General features: G+C 36.8%; 1 protein-coding gene across 1 annotated transcript in view; it reads right to left on the bottom strand.

Annotated features, from left to right (window-relative positions):
- Positions 1-23,738, bottom strand: part of EIF2B3 (eukaryotic translation initiation factor 2B subunit gamma) — a 109,045-nt gene that overhangs the window by 66,043 nt on the left and 19,264 nt on the right. The gene's annotated exons all lie outside the window — the stretch shown is intronic.

The following is a 23,738-nucleotide window of genomic DNA, read 5'->3' as shown; positions in this document are numbered from 1 at the left end:
TTAAATTTATGGATTTTAGAGAAAGCTTTAGGAATTGTGATATCCAAGTATTTTATATATCCTTTGCCCAGATAGATAAATGTGCTCAACTTGTAGCTCATTTAGTAACAGGAAATATAATTTATCAGAGATAGATTTTCAAAAAATAATCTCTCTATTCTTTTAATCAGTCTTACCCAACCTAGTGTTATCACATCAGGAGAGCACTAAGTTGAAGAAAGCTACTTTCAATCTCCTAAGAAAGCAGATGAAAGGGAAAGAGAAAGCCCTTTTTGATTCACCAAAACAGATTTTTCTGATGGGTATTCTAAACCAGTGTTTCTCAACCCTGGCTACTTGAAGATGTGTGAACTTCAATTCCCAGAATTTCCCAGCCAGCTGGCTGGAGAATTCTGTGAGTTGAAATCCACACATCTTCAAGTGGCCAAGGTTGAGAAACACTGTTCTAAACATTGGTGAGCATGTAGCACCTGTAAATAAACCATGGAAGGTAACAGGTTCTTATTGGTTGTTTCCGCTGACTTATTCTCTAAAGTTAAATTTATGAATTTAAGAAAAAGTTTTAGAAATTGTGCTATCCAAGTATTGGATGGGGGAGATGGGCGGCATATAAATTTAATAAGTGAACAAATGAATGAATAAATAAATAAATAAAGTACAGGTAGTCCTTGCTTAACGACCATAATTGGGCCAGAATTTCTGTTGCTAAGCGAAGCAGTTGTTAGGCAAAATATCATGTGACCACACTGCTTAGCGATGGCAGTTTCAGTAGTCCTGGCTGTGGTCCTTAGGCAAGGATCGCGTTGTCATTAGATGAGGACCTCACCCTTCTTCTGCCCTGCCATCCTCACCTCTGCTTCAACTCCCCCCACCCATATACCTCCCACCCATCTCTGCCTTTTTGACCACCTGCGCCATCTTTTTCCTCCCAAGAAGAAGATGGCGAAGGTCAGCTGGGGCCAGCAGGTATACTCCCAGCAGAATGTATACTCCTAGCATGAATACTCCTATATATATATGTGTGTGTGTGTGTGTGTGTGTGTATACACGTATACTCCTAGCTGAAAACCCCAAAGGGGGCACATTGGGGCCATTCTGAGCTAGAGATGGAAGTGGCCCTAGATTCAAAAAGCCTATGCTCCACTATGTATCATACCTTTGGCCACAAACAATTTGCCTGCCCTTGCAAAATATCAACAGCAGCACACTTAAATAACTGTTCCAGATTTGTTCCTACTGCAATTCTGCCATTTATATCCTTGAGCAAAGACACAAGTTCTAGTCTGCATTTTTTTAATGGGATTTCATTCCTAGTAATCATGAATGATGATTATCTGGAGATATGCCTTGATGAACATAGCAGCACTTGCTACTTTGTAGGAGCATTTTATATTAAAGAATGTTTCACAAACAAGGTCTCCTCCATTACCTTCAACGATGGGACAGCTCTACATGTTCCTTCCACACAGGGTGGGAAATTCATGAAACAAATATGAAACGTCTGCATTTTAACCAGAATATTTATCATCTGCTCAGAGAACATAGAATGATTTATAGGTCAGTGTCCATATGACACCTATTGTTTAGCCAGGTGTAGCAGCTACTGACTTTGAACAAGCCCTTGGAAAATTGAACTCTTTTTCTGCCCTTGTTAACTGGAGAAGACATGCTACAGATTCTGAAATTCTCATTAGTTGCTATCTAAATCCAGTGCAATTCCACGTCACATTCAACAACAAAAGCCCCATATGCATTCCATGAACAGCATAAAGCAGGAAGCACCTCCCTTATTCAGGGTTGTACACCACAAAAAATAACAGGGTTTTTGTTTATATCTGAGTTTTAGGAGAGCAATTCCAGAAACTGCAAGTTCTTACATGGTAATATTGATTTAATTATCCTGCGGAGCACATTTTGTTTGTGTTAAAAAGACCTCCAACACATTTATTAAAATGGAGTCATAAATGTTAACTGCTAGCTCAACTACTTAAAGATGACCAAGTGAGGATAAGATATTTCAAATCATTTGAAACCTTTTTACAAGCAAATGCAACATGTTTTAAGTGAGTTCAAACTGTATTTGATTAAAAAAATTACCCAGACAGTCAATCAAATCATACAAATATTGCAACCCTGCCAACACTCAAATACAAATTAAAATCATGAAAGAATTCTGGAAGTACAAACCCTGCAGCACTGCAACTCTATTCCTGGCAATGAGGACAACCTTCCATGTTAAAACAAATCTAGGCAGCAACAGGATTTTAAAATAATGCCCCATTCAAGCAAAAATGGCTCCTCCAAGTTGGAGGCTAAATTAAGATTAAACATTGCAACTTAACAATAAATATTAATTGGACAACACAGAAGTCTTCATAATTATTCCCTAAATGTTTAGTTTCTTTCTTCAATTTGAATCATTTTATTTGCCTAGGTGATACCCAGATCAATAATAATTACATTACCACAAAGCATGAAATATAAGGCAACAAGATCTACTAAACTTAGTAGATGAATAGGGAATGCTTTCAGAAACGGTCACCTTCACATGGCTATTAAGTGATGAATTATGATTTAATAAAACATGAATGAGCAATATACTGATGCAGGCAATCTGTTAATTCATCTTACTTCTCTCTTTCTACAAGTAACTAAGGGCTGATCTGTACGACTAGGCTGCCACGTTAAGTGCTTCTTGAGGGCAGGAACATACAATGACATCCTCTACCCAACCTTTCCCCCCGCTATGCATCAAAAGTAGTGTTTTCCAGTTTCTACCATTGCAAGCAGCGGTGCAAGCAGTTTGCATTCTGTGTTTAATTTCATTGTAGACCAAAGCCTTTACTACAATTAGCTACTGTGTGCTGTGGTAGGAATGTCCCTGCAATTCAGTTACTGGTTGGGCTACCTTCTAGCCCAAGGGACAAAAAAATGGTAAAAGGGTGGTGTTTCTTTTTTCTTTTTCCCAGTTCATGGATGGGCACATAGTATGAGACAGAGCCAGCACAGAGGGACCCATACCAAAGGTCTGTCAATGGAATCCACATGTCCTCAAAGACTTATCCATGGAAAGCAAAGCCACTGGTGCTTCTTTTCCTGGTATAGGCCAGAGGAGTAAAAAAGTAGGGGAGACCACTAATTGGAGGCCCCAGTCCAGAGAGAATATGAGGCCATTATCATGGTCATAGCAGAGGAAGTAGTTGAAATCTGGAGCAGGATTTCTTAAGCCAACTTCATATCTGGGAATCAAGCAGCTGAAGAATGTAGTATGTGGAAAAGCCCTAAGCAAATAGGAAAAGGAGACTGGCAAGGTCCTAACTGGACGTTTATGGTGGATTGTGCCCAATTTCATACAAAGTTTGTTGCTGGCTTGTTTAAGTGTAATAAGCTACACTCTCAGGTTTAAAAGCCAAGGATTACACTTCCCTAATTGACTTATCTTGTTACAAAAAACAAGAACAAATGAACTAATTCATTAGCATATTGCTTGTTCAAATTCTAATTTACTAAGTTGAACTTCATGACTTCAAATGACATGCAAATATCACTAGTTTCCTTACTTCTTTTTTTGTAAACATTTTGCATTTCATAAACCTAGAGATTAAGTTTTAAGCTTTAGCGTATATGTGTGTTTGTACAAAGCTTTTCTAAAAGATGGCTATGTGCCCAAGTTATGGCTGCTAATTTCACTGAGCTACCAAGTAGAAAATTATTTTGGGGCATCATTCTATGACGGTTGAAGAGAGAATATACAACAGAGAAGATGAGAAAATCACTGATAGAAAATGGCCTTATGAATCTAATTTTATTTAGTGGTAACTCTTTATGTTACCTACCTACCTACTTACCTACCTACAGAAGCAAGGTAGAAAGTGTTTAAATGTATCAATCTAGACACATAAATGTTCAAAAAGTTGCAGCAAGGGGCTTTGTGTTTCAAGATTCTGTAGGACATGTTGTTGTTTTGTTGGAACAATATATTATAAATGGCAATAACTGAAATGGAAACAATGGCTTTTTCTTTATCAACAATACCGTTGGTAACAGGAGCAATTTAGAACACAGTATGGCTACAGAATACAGTGGGGCAAAAAAGTATTTAGTCAGCCACCAATTGTGCAAGTTCTCCCACTTAAAAAGATGAGAGAGGCCTGTAATTTTCATCATAGGTATACCTCAACTATGAGAGACAAAATGGGGAAAAAAATCCAGAAAATCACATTGTCTGATTTTTAAAGAATTTATTTGCAAATCATGGTGGAAAATAAGTATTTGGTCAATATCAAAAGTTCATCTCAATACTTTGTTATATATCCTTTGTTGGCAATGACAGAGGTTAAACGTTTTCTGTAAGTCTTCACAAGGTTTTCACACAGTGTTGCAGGTATTTTGGCCCATTCCTCCATGCAGATCTCCTCTAGAGCAGTGATGTTTTGGGGCTGTCGCTGGGCAACATGGACTTTCAACTCCCTCCAAAGGTTTTCCATGGGGTTGAGATCTGGAGACTGGCTAGGCCACTCCAGGACCTTGAAATGCTTCTTACGAAGCCACTCCTTCGTTGCCCGGGCGGTGTGTTTGGGATCATTGTCATGCTGAAAGACCCAGCCACGTTTCATCTTCAATGCCCTTGCTGATGGAAGGAGGTGTTCACTCAAAATCTCACAATACATGGCCCCATTCATTCTTTCCTTTACACAGATCAGTCGTCCTGGTCCCTTTGCAGAAAAACAGCCCCAAAGCATGATGTTTCCACCCCCATGCTTCACAGTAGGTATGGTGTTCTTTGGATGCAACTCAGCATTCTCTCTCCTCCAAACACAAGTTGAGTTTAGACCAAAACATTTTACTTTGGTTTCATCTGACCATATGACATTCTCCCAATCCTCTTCTGGATCATCCAAATGCTCTCTAGCAAACTTCAGACAGGCCCGGACATGTACTGGCTTAAGCAGGGGGACACATCTGGCACTGCAGGATTTGAGTCCCTGGCGGCATAATGTGTCACTGATGGTAGCCTTTGTTACTTTGGTCCTAGCTCTCTGCAGGTCATTCACTAGGTCCCCCCGTGTGGTTCTGGGATTTTTGCTTACCGTTCTTGTGATCATTTTGACCCCACGGGGTGAGATCTTGAGTGGAGCCCCAGATCAAGGGAGATTATCAGTGGTCTTGTATGTCTTCCATTTTCTAATTATTGCTCCCACAGTTGATTTCTTCACACCAAGCTGCTTGCCTATTGCAGATTCAGTCTTCCCAGCCTGGTGCAGGTCTACAATTTTGTTTCTGGTGTCCTTTGACAGCTCTTTGGTCTTGGCCATAGTGGAGTTTGGAGTGTGACTGTTTGAGGTTGTGGACAGGTGTCTTTTATACTGATAACAAGGTCAAACAGGTGCCATTACTACAGGTAACAAGTGGAGGACAGAGGAGCCTCTTAAAGAAGTAGTTACAGGTCTGTGAGAGCCAGACATCTTGCTTGTTTATAGGTGACCAAATACTTATTTTCCACCACGATTTGCAAATAAATTCTTTAAAAATCAGACAATGTGATTTTCTGGATTTTTTTTCTCATTTTGTCTCTCATAGTTGAGGTATACCTATGATGAAAATTACAGGCCTCTCTCATCTTTTTAAGTGGGAGAACTTGCACAATTGGTGGCTGACTAAATACTTTTTTGCCCCACTGTATGACATGAAGCCAAACAGGCCCATTGAAACTCTGCTATCCAAAGAATCTAAGCAAAGAAGAGGTCTAGCACTGAGGTGGCCTGTTTGCATTTACAGCTGAGACTATCCTATTACAGACACCACTGAGTTAGTTACAGTACATACCAGATAACTGCCCATTTTTATAAATATTATAATCTGTATATTATAAGCTTTTGCATGAACATTAGTGTCTTATTTTGATTGTTTCTGTTTTCAGAGTGCCCTTGAGGAAGGAATATACTTCCTAAACTCACTGGGCTCTAGTAAAACCAATTTTACTGGAACTTGGGATTTTTCTCTTCTTTTTCTACCCAAGGATCCACATAACCATGGAAGCTGCCCTATATTGTTGTTCTTCATTCAGGCTCTGTAAACATTTATTGAGAACATGCAAGAGTGATTCAAGAGGACATTATTCACACATTGTGCTGATTATATAATACTAGCATGAAACATAGTTGTGGATAATAAGCCAGTTAATAACATTTTGGAGGTATCAACATTTAGGAGGCACCAACAAACACAGAATTAGTAAAACCAAACCTGAAGATACATGTTTTTAAGCAGGAATTAAAAATAAAAATAAAAGCGGAATGATGTAGCACAGCCTTTCCAAAGGTGACATCATCCAGGTATACTGAACTTTCAATGTTCTAACCTACCACAGTCTTCTACCATGTTAACTAAAAAATATCTCAGTGCATCAGAAGAGCATCAGCTTGGGAAAATCTAGTGTGGCAATAATTTTTCATTTATTTCAATTATTTCAAAAACGAATGTCTAGTCCTGTAGTAACAGCAATATTATAATACTTTATGATATTGTTTTCATATTTCATAAATCTCTGAAATGAATTATGGCTGTAATGTTGACAAAATCTTAAAGAATTAAAGTGTATACCAGTCATGAAAGAAGAGTTGTACCAAAAGGAATCTCATATCTTTTAGGCCTAGGTTTTGTGCAGGTTTTCAAAGTTTCATAATTGGCCAGAGACTGAGATTTGGCAGATCGGTGAGGAAAGCATCTTCAGGATCAAAAACCACACTTAGATATTTCACATCAAAAAGCAGCAACATTTGCAACCTAACTTTTCTGTAGACATACTACTGGCTCTCACTAATCAAGGTACAAAACATAAGCCAGGACAAAAGTACTTTCGGTACTTCTCCACCGAAAGGAAAGTGAAAACAGTTTTTTTACTATGAAAAGATGAAAAAGCAAAAGGAGAAATCTCTGCCTCCAACTACTCATTGTTTCTTAGGGCAAATTCAGACATAAAACACTAAACAGGATATGCTTTCTATCACTTCCAAGTTGCAACAAAAGAAAAAATGTACAAATGCCTCCAGCAAAATGTAGTTCATTTATTTTTCTCATAGCAAAAGACTAAGTTGTTCCTTCAGATGTTTCCAAAAACTGAAAAAGAGAACTCAAGAATCACCTGCATGCTACTTTTTGGCACTTCTGAACAATATCTGGAACTATCTCTGATATTGTTGAGAAGTGTCAAAAAGGAATGTGAAGTTGATTCATTCTTTTCATTAGCTTTATTGCTACCATCCAAAGTAGCATCGTAGATTAAGACTAATACAGTAACGGAGAATAAATTCACAAAACTTCTTTAACTGTAAAGCTCTATTCAGATACTTTGCAATATATATCCACAGTATCCATGCAAAATAGTTAGCAATTAGAACAGAAGGAAGTATTTCATTTGAGCATTAGACTATGCTATCTTCATTTCAGAAGGTCATAATGTATTTTAGTTGCGTGATGAGTGAAGATAGAAAACTACCACAGGAAACAGGATTAAGAAGCAAAATTTCTCCTTTAAGCCTTTTGTCAGCTTTCTTCTCCATCTCCACTTCAGACATTCATTAATTACACAGAATTTTATTTTTTAAAAATAAATTAGTAAATTGCTAGTTAAAACTAGTAGATATTAGAATTATTATTTCTAGATTAAAATACCTTATGAAATGATGAAATATTAATGCTGGAGTATATTTCTATATTTTAATTTTCAAGCTTGAAGCACAGATTGTTTGGCGTTCTAATGTTCTTTATTTTTTTTATTCAGTTTTTCTACTATTTAATAATTTTCAGAGTACATAACAATACAGTACTGTATTTCAAGGAACTGTTCCTTTTTATTTCTGTCAGAAAAATGTTACCGTTTCTATAACTAATGAATGTTCTGATTTGATCCTTTAGTTCTGAACAAGAAACTAAGGCATTACATTCCCTATAATTATTCTGAATTTGAATCAAGACTAGAAAACAGGGTCCCAATGGAAATACACTCTAGTCTAGTCCCAACAAATTCAAAATAAAATAGGAGGTATTTCATGTACGAGCAATTCAAATTTGCTCTGTTTTGAAAAGTAGCCTTTTCTAGCCTAGGATATCCTGGATGTACCAGAGGTTACTGCAGATAATGTGTATTGTAATTCAACACATCTGGAAGACACCAGCCTGGAGAAAACAAGGTTCCAATGTTTGTTGGAAGATCAGCTATACTAGCCAATGCAAGACATACACACACAGAGACACACAGACACACAAAAGCCAATTTCATATAGTAACTCTATAGGAAACCCAATCCTCTAGCACAGAAAGAAATTAAATTGAGCAGCTTTTCAACAAGTGGATTATAGGCTGAATTTCTGAGTGAATATTTTTGTGATAACAAGATGATATCTTTCACACAGGTATAGTTCCAAAAGAGTAAGATTTTTTAAAATTTATTTTTTTTAATCTAATCCTCTTATTTTGTTTATGTTATAGTATCTCTTTTTAATAAGATGAGCCATGCAGCAGTAAGAATCATGCCCACCTTTCAAAAGGCCCAGCTCATTTCCTACACCAATCTCATTTAATAACTACTAATTTAGAACTTCATTATTAAGGAATAAGGTATATCAAAAAGAAGTTGGGACAGAAAATAAGAACAGAACATTAAAGAGTGCTATATTTTTCTGTGTGGATAGATAGAATTGCCCCTCCTGCAAGGATTGGTTGCAAAACTTTGCTCAAGACAGAACTCTATGTTTCATAGAGTATCCGTATTTTCATTAAGAATACTTGGGATTAAGAGGGCGACCAAAAGTAATGTTAAAGCATAGAAATAAAATAATTTTGACACCACTGCAACTCAAGTGCTCTATTAGGATAAGAATGCTGCTGAATGCAGGAACATTCCATTATTCTTTCAATAGAGTCTGGCACAGCTAAATATGCACTCACAGATTCTCCTTCCTGAAAAGCTTTAAAAAATTCAATAGCTGCTTGGCCTGGGAAAGAGATGTTCACTGGAATGCTGATGCATAGATCAAGCAGGGAACACTACATTACCTGAGGAACAATATTTTCAAGTGCTCTTAAAAAGAAAGGCTATAGGAAGAAAGGAGTCTGAAGAGGCCCTGTTCTCAGGGTTGTTAGAATGGCTTAAGCAAATTATATCTCATGGCTGCTCTTTAGGTGCAATTCTTCAGCCATAACCTCAACTCCTACATTGCAAAAATAGAAAAACTGTAGCCTTCTGAAATAAGAAAGCTTGCCAAAAGGCCTTTTTTCATAAATGGGTTTAAAAATAGTGCAAACAAAAATTGGCATTTCACCTAGATTCTAGATGAAAATTACCAATTAATACAATTTACTACTTATTACTATTCTACTTTGACTATGTTACAGAGTTTCAAATGGGGAACTCATTTCCAACAACTTCCCATTTATTTGACCATCCTGAAAGAAGCTACATCTAGACATCTAGAGCAAAAGCTAAGCAAATCAACTGGCAGTCTTTAAGCTTCTGCATTAATAATTTCTAAAGCACTGTAGATGGTTTTGCCATCCTTATCCTATTCATTTTCATAAATGCAAATGTCATTTGCAAGCAAATTTTATACAATATTTATCCCTCTGCACTGTTGCAACAATTCATATAGAGTAGCCACCCCCACCCCAAATCTAGAGGATATAAAATTGAAGAAAATGGATGCAGAACATCTTGGATACATTACATGACATAATAATAACATAGGAAGTCCTGCAAGGTTTCCATCTTATCTGCCATGTTATTAAACAGCTATATAAAGCCACAGGGAAGGATTATGTATGGATTCTAAGCTAACAGCCACCAGTACCCTGATACTACCCAGCTGTATTTCGCCTTTCCTGCAAGCTCAGATATATTCATGCACTAGTAACTCAATGTTGAATAACCAGTAATTGCTCAAACAGCTCCACTTAGTTAGTTACCCAGAATCAATTCATTATACCACTTGGGCCTAGACTGTTCATGCCTATACAGTTTGCCCTGCACTCTTAGATCTTCAATGGACACATTTTGCAGGTACTGCTACAAAAGCTAATTCTGCGTTTTTTCATGGCAGGAACTAATCTATGGGACAGTTTGCTGCTAGAACCAGTTCCCCCCCCCTTTTTTTTAATTTGTCATTCAGGAGAGGACTTAAATTATTTTCTTTTTCCTAGGCCTTTTTGTTTTTAGCAGATTTTAATGATTTCTACTATATATGAATATTTGTAAGCTGCCTAGAGTTACAAATGGAAGTGGGTGGAATATAAATGTTTAAAGATGCACTTCTTTCTTTTTTAGCATTAGTTTCAGACATAGATTTTCCCCAATGTGCATTAGCAATGAACATAACACACTTCTTATAGTCCCAATAGTTTATAGTAAATAACCTGAAGTACATATTATTGAAGAAATCTCATAGTCTTCCTACAATTATCCCTGGCTTTTTCCTCCTTTCTTTTATGTTAGGTTATACATTCCAGGAATATGGAATTTATTGTACCCTATTCTTTATAAATCATCCTGTATAAAGATGGTGCTACCTACAAACACATTCATACTTTTTTTACACATAGGTTTATTTGAAGGGCAGGCAAAAAATGCAGCCAGGAGCTGCAGTGTCATGGCAGTGATCCAATAACATCACCAGGAGTGGAGCCAAAATTCCTTCTCCCCCCTTTTCTTCTTAACCCTTTGAAGTTGATTAACAAAATAGGTGCATTGAAAATCTGCTCAGTGGGTGCTTTATGCCTATTTTATTTCTTCTTACACCAAACTCAAAATATGCTTTTATCAGTTGGCAGATTGCTACATGCATCCTATGTTGACAGCTTCTTTCTTTTCCCACTCTCAATCATCTAATTTAAAAGCTGTTGTTAGGTTAAACTGATGTTTCATTATATACTAGTATGCAATTGTTCCTTTGTCCACTTTTTGCTATCAAAATGTGCAGTACCAATCCAGACTGGGATCACCATGCACAGAGCAAGAAGAAATATAGTATACAATTCTTCCCCTCCCCCTTGATTGATGGCTTTCTGAAACTTATTTATGGGGCTTTTCTTTCTTTTAAACAATAACGCAGGGGAAGGTGAATTTCAGAAAGCAGTAAGGTGAGAGTAGGGAAATATTTTGCTCATAATGATCCTTATTAGGGTCTGGAAACACATGCTGACTTTGTAACTTAAAAAGGTAGAGCCTGCTGCAGGCTCTACAACAGAAGTTTCCAACTTTGGGGGGTTTATGGGCATATTTAAAGCTTCATGGGTGCTCTCACAAAATGACAACCATGAGGGAGGAGAATTAGGATTAGATTAGATTAGACTCATTCATAAAATAGCTGCCTGTTGGTAGCAATCACAAAATACATTTAGGAGAAGGCAAACTGAGGAGGAACCTACTGCCATTCTTCCTACCCATTTAATATGCTCCCAGCCACCCCTAGCTTGCCATGTTCTGGGCAGATTTCCAAATAAAGCACTGAGTTGCAATCGCTCACCATTTTTATATTCGAAGAACACCTATGGGGCCTATGTAGTGCCTGAGGCATTCTTACAAATAAAGATGACACTGATGCTTTGCAGCATGGCTGATTTCCACTTCACTGTCCCCCCAAAATGAAAACATTTTTTAAAAAATTAAGTCAGGTGATCAAAGTGCTCTGAGGCTTACTTTTGTCCTCTGATTTCTTAGAAATAAAGAACAAAGGAAATAATATTTCTGGTGTCCTATAATGCCAATCAATAATTGCTAGAGCAATTCTCTTTGCCTACAAACTCAAAAAATTACAGTTCAGAAGACCATTCAACCTTAGATGACTTCCCAATTAGTCCATTACTTGTACAGTATGATTCCTGCTGGTATTGGGTTTTTTCAGCTTCCTCAGTCAAATTGCATCACTGTGAACATGCTGGTTATGCATTGTTAACTCAGCAGCCAATGCAGTAAGTGTAGCAAATTGGTATTATGTAACTCCAATTAGTTCAATCAGTACCAAATGTAACTAATTCTAAAAACAAGTTCACTTGTATGTGTTTTTAGAAAGCATATTACTTTGAACTAAAAGATAGGGTTGAAATAAGAGCTCTTTCAGGCCAGTATTTCTTGGAGTACGACAAATCAATTAAACAAATAATTCCCATAGGTATTTCCCTGTAGCCAGCTAGAAAATCCTCTTGCACTATCCAATGTTAAAGACTGACTAAACAGTTTAACATAAAAAGCTACAGAAACTGCTTAAGCTTGGTACCACCGATCTCTAGTCTCTCAATGACTGAGTATATTTAATATTTTAGGAAGGAAAAGACAAATGCCTCATGCTATTCTTGCAGTGCTTTATGTAATATTTTCTCTCTCTTCTGCTTCCTTACATTTGTTAATATATTTACAACGCGGACAGGGGTGTTAACTAACTGCTGCATTCCAGTCTGCTTTGCGTCATGGAGTTCCACAGCTATTGATGAGTAACATATGTCTAACATGTGGCCAAGGAGACTCGGACTGTGTTCAAATAGGCATGGATAACTCTACTGACCTATGACTCAGTCTTCTATGCCATCTGAACAGCACAGTAAAATGATTCTATGGAGCTAAACAATTTAGGAACTGTCCACTGAGAAAGATCCTGCAAACAGTTAAAAGACCAGGACATTGTCTCTTTTATGTTCTGATACCCTCTAAATTTGTTGGATTGCATTCTCATGGCCTATTGTCATGCTGGCTGGGGAAGATGGCAGTTGAATTTAAATCTAATAGAGTTTACAAGGTGGGGAAAGGTTAATTTATATAAAATACAACACACCCATACACACATACTGAGTTTTGAAAAAGTAATATGGAAAGGACAATTAGATTCACTATTTATTTATTTACTTTTGTATTGAAATCCTAATATAACCACAAAAAAAAAAAAAGGAGCAAGGTAAATCATAATTAAAAAGTTCAGTATAAAATATACATATTTTAAAGTAGAAATTCCCACTCAGGAAATTTGATTATGTCTTCAAATTCTTCCTTTGTGAGATAACATTAATACTGAAAGTGGGAGAAACTCAAATTTTAAGAATGGATGCATCAAGAGGTCATTCTCTCCAACTCCCCTACACTGAGTCGGGACTCTTTACCTTTGAAATTTGAAACCGTACAGTTTTACTAAGAGCTCTGTAAGAGGAAAAAATCAAAATCCATCATTGCCAGGATGTTGTAAAACAAAGTAAATTTAGCATGTTTCTCAGATCATCCAATAAGCAGCTAAGTAAAAACAGAAAAGGAGAAAGTTCAGATTCAATGACTAGTCTGGCTTGGAAGATTGCCTTACTGAATATATGTAAATACCTTTTTATTTTTTATTTTTTAATTTATTTATCAAATTTGTCATTGCCCATCTCATTGAAATGACTCTGGGTGGTTCACAGCAGAGATAAAATTCATTAAAATGCAACATAAAAACAGTCCTAAAAATAAATAGGTTCCAAGAAAGATGGAGAGTTGGCAAGTAATTCCAGGGAGCATCATCAGGGGGGCTAACCACCCCCAGGGACGGGTAGAGCCCACATTGCCCCATGTACACTGACAGAGTCAGGTCTTTAAACCTTTTCCGAAGCCAGGAGGGTAGGGGTCCGCCGCACCTCTAGGGGGAGAATATTCCAAAGGGCGGGGGCAACGGCAGAGAAGGCTCTCTTCCTGGACCCCACCAGCTGACATTCTCTTGCTGACAGGATCTGCAACATGCCCTCTCTGCCTGACCGGGTGGGATGGGTTGATGTAATGGAGATGAGATGGTCCCTCAGGTAACCTAATCCTGTATATACACCTACACAAAAACAACTGAGGCAATCAGAACATAATTCATAGGCTCTGAAGTACCTTCCTACTATGAAGATTGCTCAGAATGTATGTGGTTCTGCATGTCACATTTTTCCTCAGAAGGACCTACCCAACAACTTATTCTTTCAGCTTTGGGTGATAACATGTTCCACTAAGCCTTCAATTTCTTAAAGAATATGTGACTAATTTAAACTTTAAATTGCTTTTATCTACAGTAGTTTAATGTATTGCAGTGAGTTTCCAGCTTATCCCAGAATTCTGCTGAGGTTTTGCACCCATGCAAATAAATAAATGAATAAATATTTTTAAAATTAAAACTTAAAAAAAGAAGATAAAAACTAATACAAACCAATATAAAGTAAGGAAAAAAGAGAAAAAGACAGAAAGCAAAGAGAAAGCAAAAAGGGCAAGAAAAGAAAAAAAGAGTTAAAGAAAAATAGAAACGAAAGAAAATAGATACAAAGCAGTGGCTTCCAATATTCTTCACAGCATAGAAGTAAATTATATTTTAACCTTTCTCAAGTTACATCATGATACTCTTCTTTCTATAGTCTATCCTGTCTAATCATCAAAACCATAAATCACAAGTTCATTTTTTTCACTTTTACACAAAAAGTCTATAAGAGGTTTCCAGTCACCAATAAATGTGGGTAGTGTTGAATCTTTCCATCTCTGTGCATGTAATAATCTTGCTGCAGTAATCATATATTGAAATACCCACGCAAACACAGAAGTCTGCATTAGGGGAAATTATTGTAGCATTTATTATTAACTACTCTATCCTTTGTGTTAGAGCATCAATAAAAATCATCATTATGGGATTCAGTGAACCCTCTGCTCCAGGTTCTTCAGTTATATATATCGGGATTTTAGAAGGATGTGTACATAAACAGCAATCATTTCAATGTGATAGCCAGTGTCCTGCAGTTCACACATCCTGAAGACAAGAGCTCTTTGGGCTCTACTGTGATCCCTTTTAAAGGCATAGTTGTATTGCTGAATTCAGGTATACACCTATACAGTAAATTTCCATAATCTCTCAAAACCTGAAATGGACGCTTAACATCAGAACCATCATCAAAAAGGCACAACAAAGGATGTTCTTTCTGCATCAATTTAGGAAGTTTAAATTACCTCAGGAGCTTTTGGTACAGTTTTCTAGAGGAACCATTGAGTCTGTTATCTGTTCCTCTATAACTGGTTTGATTCCGCAACCAAACAGGATAGATATAGACTCCAATGGATAGTTGTCTGCAAAAAGAATAATTACAGTCCGCCTGCCTTCTATAGAAGATCTGTACACTGTGAGGGTCAAAAGGAGGGCGGAGAAGATATCTTCAGATCCTTCTCATCCTGGACATAAATTGCTTCAACTTCTCCCCTCAGGACGGCACTATAGAGCACCGTATGTTAAAACATTTAGACACCGGAACAGTTATTTTCCTCGTGCCATTGCTCTGCTGAACACCTAATTAATACAGTATGATACACTGGTTGACGTTGCAGGAAGATATGACTGCTAAGACGTGACTGATAATGCTCTGTAAATGTGAATATATGTTAGATAATAGCTTCTTCTTTTTAAAAGATGAGTATATGTTAGTTAATAGCCGCAGTACTATCTTTCCTCTAATTCTCCTCTTCTGACTGCATAGTTTTAGTATAATGTTGTTATTATTATTTTATTTTATTTTATTCTTATTCTTATTCTTGATGCTATGCAAACACACTGAGAGCTCTTTGCACCGAAGTCAAATTCCTTGTATGTTTACATACTTGGCCAATAAAGTATTCTATTCTATTCTAAATTTCCAATATTTTTATTCATAACTAGGAACTCTCTCTTTTTCTCTCTCTTCTATCCCAACTCAACCTAAAGACTCTCATCAGTGTGCGACAGTCTGCAACTATTTCCTTAGCAGTTAGTAGCGTATAATTAAAATGTTAAACAAACACTGGATTTCCAAGTGCAGTATTTCTCTAACTCTGAGCTCCAAGTACTCTTCTCTGCTTATTCTATCATCTGCCAACCCCAACAACCCTGCATTATGCATTTACTAATGGTAGAGTTTAAGACTCAAAAATCCTCTCTCAGCCCAGATGTTCCTTGGGCAACTTTGATTGTTCAGTCATTATCTTTCAGCCTAACTTATTATGTAGAACTTTAGAGATAATGAATTATATTATCACAAGCTCTTTGACAATCTACTATTTAAAGAACAAGTTTTAACAAGGGAAGACCAAGCAATTAAAACTGTAGTAGTGTTCATTCTCTTCCATTTACGATGGCAGGATTTCAGTTATCTAAGCCAGGGATGTGCAACTGTCTTTGGGTTGAGAACTGCCCTGGGCCCTTGGATGGCATGTCAGGCTCCACCTTCCATACAGTAGGAAAGGCCAGAAGACATAAGTGGAGCCAGGATACAAACTGAAGTTGATTTCATTTAATTTTAATTTACTGAAATTAATTTAAATACAGTTAATATGATCATGTATTTAATATTTTCCCCTCTCACATTAAAAAGCACACAGCTGGAAAATTTGGGAAGGGTTCTAAGGATCACATTCAAGGCTTTCAGGAGCCTTTAAACCTCAAATTGTAAATCTCTGTTCTAAGGCTAGTCCATAGCATGAATCCACAAATAGAGTTTTCTTCCTGGGTTTCCCTCTTCTTCCAGCCAGTTTCCTGCCTGAGTATCATATTTTCTGCCAAACGTAGGACAGTAAGCTAGAAACAAGCAAGGTAGACACTGCATACGGCTTGGCTCACTTCAAATTTCCTAGCCACCCTACTGCAAACACATAAAGCACATTGTGTTACACCAACCCCATCGTTTCTGGTTCAATGCAATTCAACTGAGTGTACAATTCAAAGATTAATTAATTGTAAAAAGAAAGTTTACAGTCCTCCCCAAGCATGGCTTTTTCATGGCAGTTTCCTCAGTGTATTATCGTGGCTATCTGAAGCCAAGTAGCCAAGAGTATGTAAAGGCATGTACACGCAGATATACACACACTCATTCCTGTATAGGCAGCAGCCAATTTGACTCAGAGGAGTTCCCACCTTGTACTATTTTGGGAGAACACCTAAGCTTTACTTACAAAAATAGAAAAAAATCAATTCACTCTTACAAAAAGCAAATTCTCTTAGCTACTTAACATGCCGTTCTCACTAGGTAGCCCTTTTCTAATCATGATGATTTACAATGCCTTGGAGGTAACTGTAAAAACCTCAACATTGACATACAATCCCTAATTAACCTGAAATATGCACTAACTTTACAGGAGGTATGCTATGTTAAGGAATTATACTGTAAAAGGCATAATAGAAGTTTATAGGAGCAATTTCATGAGAACACCACGATAACAAAGATTGTTGTATTTTACATAGGATCCACTCCCTGTTATTGTTTAAAGAAACCTCCATTCTAAATAACAAAAATAACATAGCTAACATTGTATTCTCTTAGTATTTCAGAGGTATCTAACAATTTTCTGTGCCTGAACAATCTAAATATTACTAAAACTCTCATGTCTGTAACCAACAACTGGGCAAAACGGTGCATCATAGGGCAACAATTTTTGAACCAAGGTACCTCAAATGGGCTAACTTACAGAATGCATCCAAAATCCAGGAGCTAATACTCCTGTGGGATTGAAATTTGACCTCTTTCCTGCCTCCCTCTGTCCCCTGTACCCAATTGGCTATCGGCAAGGCCCAAGGGGCAAGCGGTGATTGACTGCTTTGGAAATAAGGCAGAAATCTGAAATCGCTTAATAGTGGTGGACGTTGAGGGAAGGATGAGGGAGCGACTTGGTTGCCTGCTGGTGAGGTAGGGCTGGTTGGGGGCACCAGCAGTCAACAGGTGAGCCCTCTTCCTCCCTCGAGGGAGGGGGCCCTTGGTGACACACTAGAATGGGGAGTAGGGGTGTAGTTTTCCCCCATGGTCAGTGGCTCCCTTTGTTCCACCTCCCCAGCAAAATGGCAGGCAGTTCTGCAGGTCAGCCGAGGAGGAGGAGGAGGAGAAGTCTTCACTGGGGCTCTCCTGAGGGTCTTGAGGGGAGGGCAAATGGCACAAGCCTTTATTATATGTGGGGAGGGAGGGAGGGGGGAGGGAGGGAGATTTCTGATGCTCTCTGCCAGCTTCCCATAAGCAAAGTCAAGGGGGATGCCGGCAGCAAGTCATAGGTCGCTCTCATTCTCACTGCTTTTTTGCCCTTGGTCATTCTGTTTCTCTGTTTAGGTAATGAAATATCTCTGTCATGGGTTCTCTAGTTCTTTTAATGATTCATTTCTGCACTTAAATATGTAGTTAAAAACCCCATAATAGGAATTTTGAAGAGGACTAAGTAAAACCATAACATCCTTTTCATACATAAATGGGTTAGGTCTTTTGAACTGAGACTGCACTGTCGCTTCAAAGCCATTCTTGCCATCACCCCATACATTCATATAGGAGGTATTCCTTTTTGTATGAGGTAATGAGTAGTCCGGATTGTGACTGTGATTTATTAGCACATCCTCTTGATGCAGCACTGCACCTGCATTTACAAAGATGGAACACCCACAAAGACAGATGGTTTATTAGGGACAGCTCATCCTCAAACAACCCATAGCATTTTAAAAGGAAATAATCCAAATTTAGACCTGCTCTAACAGGTGTCTTTTGCTATACTTTTTTTTTTTACAACCATAAATGTCTAAGGTGAGGCAAACAATTCTTTGCCTGTAGTAATCACTCTATGAAAACAAGTATATCACCCCCCCCCACCTTTGAAGGTGAGAGGTGAAGAAAGGCCAATGGAATTCTCATTATTTCAACACTTTGGCTTGCCAAATGCTTAGAAAGATAGAGCTTGGTGAAGTGAGACTTCAAAGTACATACTAAATGCCCAGAATCAAACTTCTATCCAATGCCTATCCTCAGGGTAAAGCAAAGGTGGCAAATCTATGCCTTTCCAGGAGCAATGCCTATAGTGAATGATGCCATGAATTATAGTTCAGCAATAACTGAGGAGAGGCCACAGGTTTCCCACCCTGGTTTAACATAAAGGTAATTTAACATTTCTTCATTTGGCATTAATTATGACTTAATATTTGGGTTGTCTCAGCTAACATCTAAAACCTGGCAAGTAACAATGGAAATGAACAAATCTAATGTAAATACAAAATCCACTTTTCATATAGCAGTCTTCCCCAGCAGCCTTCCACAACCTGGTATACTCCACATATATTTTGCACACTCTGCATATATTTCCCATTCCCAGAATTCCCATGGCTATTGCTGAGAATTACGGGAGCTAAAACCCACATATCTAGAAGGTATCCAAGTTGGAAAAAGCTATTCCCAAAACCGAATTGTCATTTGACTCTGGTAGATGCATGCATTAGAATTGGTCTTTGGTTACCATAATACTAATAGCCTTATTGGTCAGAGAAAGAGCTGATTATATCCTCATAGGCATTTTAAGTATGAGTTAAAGAAAACATGTGCATTTTTTTTTCAGAACCAAAGATAAAAAAACTTAAGAATTCCCTGAATCAAGCTCAGCTCCTGATGTTTGTACATTCATGTGGTTCACAGCAGTAGAAAAGTATTACATGATGGCAATTGAATTTAGGTTCAGAAGTTAAGCATTTTTCAGATTCCACTGATACACAATATTTTAAATTGAGCTAAGAATATTATCTAGTATGGACTGATATCCAAGTAATTACTTTAAATACTTAATTTTCCAAAATTATTGTTCCTATCGAACATACAGACACTTTTCTTCCCTGTGAAATATAAGATCTAATTCAAGATTTTCCTGCCGAGAGTCTACTAGGAATGGGCAGGCTATAAATATTGTGAAAGGAAGGAAAGAATTTGACATTACCCAAACTCCTACATTTTAAAATATAATTATCCTAATCTCTTATCTCTAAATAATTTGTAGGAATCATTTAGATATCCTTTTTATGAACAACAGTAAAATAATTTTACTGGCTCCATGCTCCTGCTCTACCAGAATTTAAAGTAACATAAAGTAGGGTGAGGTTTTTTTTCCAATAGTGATGTCTAACTTACAAATTTCTTCCAGAAGGAAGCTCAATGATCCACTCTCTGTTTGCTAAATATTATTATGCTATTTTTCTAATAAATCATTTTGTAAGTTTTAATAAGCAGCATAAAGAAACATTCAACATGTTTTATTCATTTTATCTGCTTTTATCTATATAGCCTTTTTCTACTATTCCTTTTAGTGGTTTTATTGTTTTGCTTGTTGAAAACAAAGTAGAACATAAACATCTGATGTATAATTAGAATTACCATGCCCCTACACTGATAATTAGAACTAGAAAGACACATATTTATTTTTGAAGCCTAAGCTAAACCAACTAGTTGGCTATGTTGCTTGCTATACTTTTAATTTAAATTCCTGTAATCAACTTCCTGTGGCAAGTTAATGACATCATAGTGATCCAAGTTTATATTGTAGCCACCCAAGGTCAGTTTAGATTTGGGTGGCACCTAAATTGAATGAAATACATACATACATACATACTCCAGCAACATATGCAGAGGAAGTGAAAGTTGAATAGTTCCATGCTGACTTGCAGGAACCTATTGATACAACACGACCAAAAAAATATAATACCACCAAAAAAACCAAACCAAATCAAATCATAGGCAACTGGGATGCTAAAGTTGGACATAAAATAGCATGTGGAATAGCAGAAAAATTTGCCTTCAGTGTACAAAATGAAGCAGTTCTGCCAAAACAAAAATTATCGTAAAAATCTTCTTCCAGCAGCCTAAAAGAGGATTCTTCACATGGATGTGGCCAGATGGGCAACACCAAAATCACATTGGCTATATACTCTGCACTTTTAAAAAAGCAGGACAGGAAGAGTATTGATGTCTTTGAATCTTGGTGCTGGAGAAGACTCTTGAGTATACCATGTACAGCCAAAAAAACAAACCGATGGATTATCAAACAAATCAACCCAGAGTTCTCACCAGAGGCACAAATGACCAGGTTCAAATTATCCTGCTTCAGTCATATTATGCAAAGACCCAGCTCTCTGGAAAAGGCTCTAATGCTGGGAGAGGTGGAAAGAAAGAGAAGAGGATGACAAGCAGGAAGGTGGATGGACACACAGTGGTGATGAGTGCACCATTGGGAGACTTGAAAAAACAGGTTAGGGATAGATCATCATGGAGAAAATCTATCTATACGGTCGCTAGGAGTCAAAAATGACTTGATGGCACATAATCAATATACTCTGCAAGAAACGATAGAGAAATTCCACCGTAAGGAATAGATTTCATGGATCTGCTTTGATAAATAGAGCGCCTGAAGAATTCTGGTCTCATATTTATGATATCATTAAAGATGAAACGAACAAAAATAAGTACAGGTAGTCCTCGTTTAGTGACAATTGGGACCAGCAACTTGGTTGTTAAGCAAAGCAGTTGTTAAATGAAACATCATGATTTTACGATCCTACTTCAGCTTTCCTTTGCTTTACAGACCTGTGAAGGCTGTAAATGCGAGGACTGGTTGCAAAGTTACTTTTTCATCACTGTTGTAATTGCAAGCAATCACTAAACAAGGCAGTGGCCAAACAAGGACTACCTGTAAATGAAAAAAGTAAAAGAAAACAAAATGTCTGTCTGCTATGCTGAAAACAGCATAGCAAAAGGTGGAGTGCCAAAGACAAAAGTGAGAAAAATTTGCCCAACTAATTGCAGAGTTCCAGAGATGAGCAAGAAGAGAAAAGGATAAATATATCAATAAATTATGAAAAAAAAAGAGGATAACACTCAAATGGGAAAGACTTTAAGAAAAATACAGAAATCAACGGAAACTTTCATGCAAATAAGGGCACAACAAAAGACAAAAATATCTACTGGAAAAAGAAGATATAATTATAAGATGTAAGGGTGGAATTTGCATGCATGTAGTCATTTTGATATAATCTCAGTTTGCTGCAGACACCTATGGATTAGAATAGAATATGGAGCAACCAAATGATTCAAAATTGGGAAAGGAGTATGCCAAGGTTGTATCTTGCCTTCTTAACTTCTTTAAATAAGTTAAATGCAGAATATATTATGAGGCATACTGAACAAGAAGAAATTAAATAGAAATTAAAATTGCTGGGAGAAACATCAACAACCTCAGGTGGTACAAGTCTGATGGTTGGAAGTGAGAAAGACCTAAAGAATCTCTTGTTGAAGGTGAAAGAAGAGAGAACAAAATCTGGTCTGCTACTCAATCTTAAAACAACTATGATTATACAAATGGGTGGAGAAAATGTGAAGTAATAATGCACTTGATATTTCTAGACTCAAAAATTCACATCCATAGTGATTGCAGCTGTGAAATAAAAAGATATTTGTTACCTAAGGGAAACACTGTGGCAAATCTAGATAAAACACAGAACTGCAGAGCACACTGACCACAAGGGTACCTATTGTTAAGGCTATGGTTTTCTCACTTGTAAAATGTTGCTGGAAAAGTTGAATAATAAAAATGGCTGAACAAATTAAAACTGATGTCTTTTTGATTGTGATGTTGCAGAAAATAATTGAGAATACCTTAGATACCTTGGAAAAGCAAAACATTCAATATCAGATGAAATAAAATCATACTAGTCTCTGGAAACACTAAAAATGAAGGTGAAACTTAAATACTTGGACATAGAATATGAATGATCCTGATGGTTGGAAAAATTGAAGGCAATTGAAAGAAGAGACTAATGGAAAACAAGCTGATTAAATACTATTATTGATGATACAAGCATGCACTTACAAGAATTCGGAGAAGTAGTTACTTACAAACTATCATGAAGTAGTAGATTTGTTAAGTCATAATTAAGTCAGATACATTTTAATGAATTTAACCTAACTATAATTCGCTTAATCCCTCTGAGGTTTGGCTTATCAACTAGCCCAAAACCAATGAGCCCACTAAAATTATAATAACCAGGAAAGGAAATATGTTCAGATAAGTTGAAATCTGAAAAGAAAAGAATATAAGTATAATTTTATTCCTAATAGTCTTTCTACTTAAAAGTCATTGTATGTACCCCTTTTATTTATTTTAACCCTACTGGTCTAGCCTATAAATCTGTAGTTATATTTGCTTCATGTTTTGCTCTGTGCTGGTTAATGACCGTAATAGAGATTGATGATAAAGATAATTCAGCAATTCTACCTTGTTGGATAAGAAAGGGTTAGGAAAGGCTCTTATTATTCCAATTAAAGTTGTCAGGCAAAATTAATTTGGAACTTCAACATCTACATTGCAGAGAATCTCACTGCAAGATTAATATTCAATGCTAATTTTCAACTATACAGTCTAGTAACACCACCTTAAAAGGGAGCAACAATGCAATGCCTTCTTAATAAAATCTCCTGGGGCTCAGATGTTCATACTGTCCTTTGTAGCATTTTAGAAAAGAAGAATGGTAGATAACTGTAGTGAATAAAATAAATTAATCAACAACATATTTATTTATCCAGAAAATTCAGAAAAGAGTATTATATTCACATATTGAGGTATCTGAGTTTGCACAATTTGATTTCCTCTTTCCCAGTTTCAGTTTATAGTTAACTATGAGTAAGAGTTTGAAAATATTAAGAAATGAAAAAGTTGATTCTAGTGCTATATGGTTTCCATGTTGGTTCTCCTGGCAAAATGATGAAACAGATGGAAAGCAAAGATAACTAAACTGATGTAGTAGAAGAACAATTGGTGTAATAGCTTATCTTTTGTGGGAGAGAGTTAGAGGCAATAATATCAACCAAATTTTCTCCTGGAGTAACAATAAGCTGTGAACTAGCTATTGAAAAAAAAAATTAAATTGGCTCAATTTCCCAGTACTGCATTTTCTGTTTTA

This window comes from Python bivittatus, unplaced genomic scaffold (genome assembly GCF_059951505.1).
Source record: "Python bivittatus isolate LINGU-HERP-01145 unplaced genomic scaffold, Pbiv_v1 ctg000700_np1212, whole genome shotgun sequence".
Classification (NCBI taxonomy): domain Eukaryota; kingdom Metazoa; phylum Chordata; class Lepidosauria; order Squamata; family Pythonidae; genus Python; species Python bivittatus.
The sequence above is the reverse complement of the archived record's forward strand: the minus strand, read 5'-3'. Positions and strand labels throughout refer to the sequence as shown.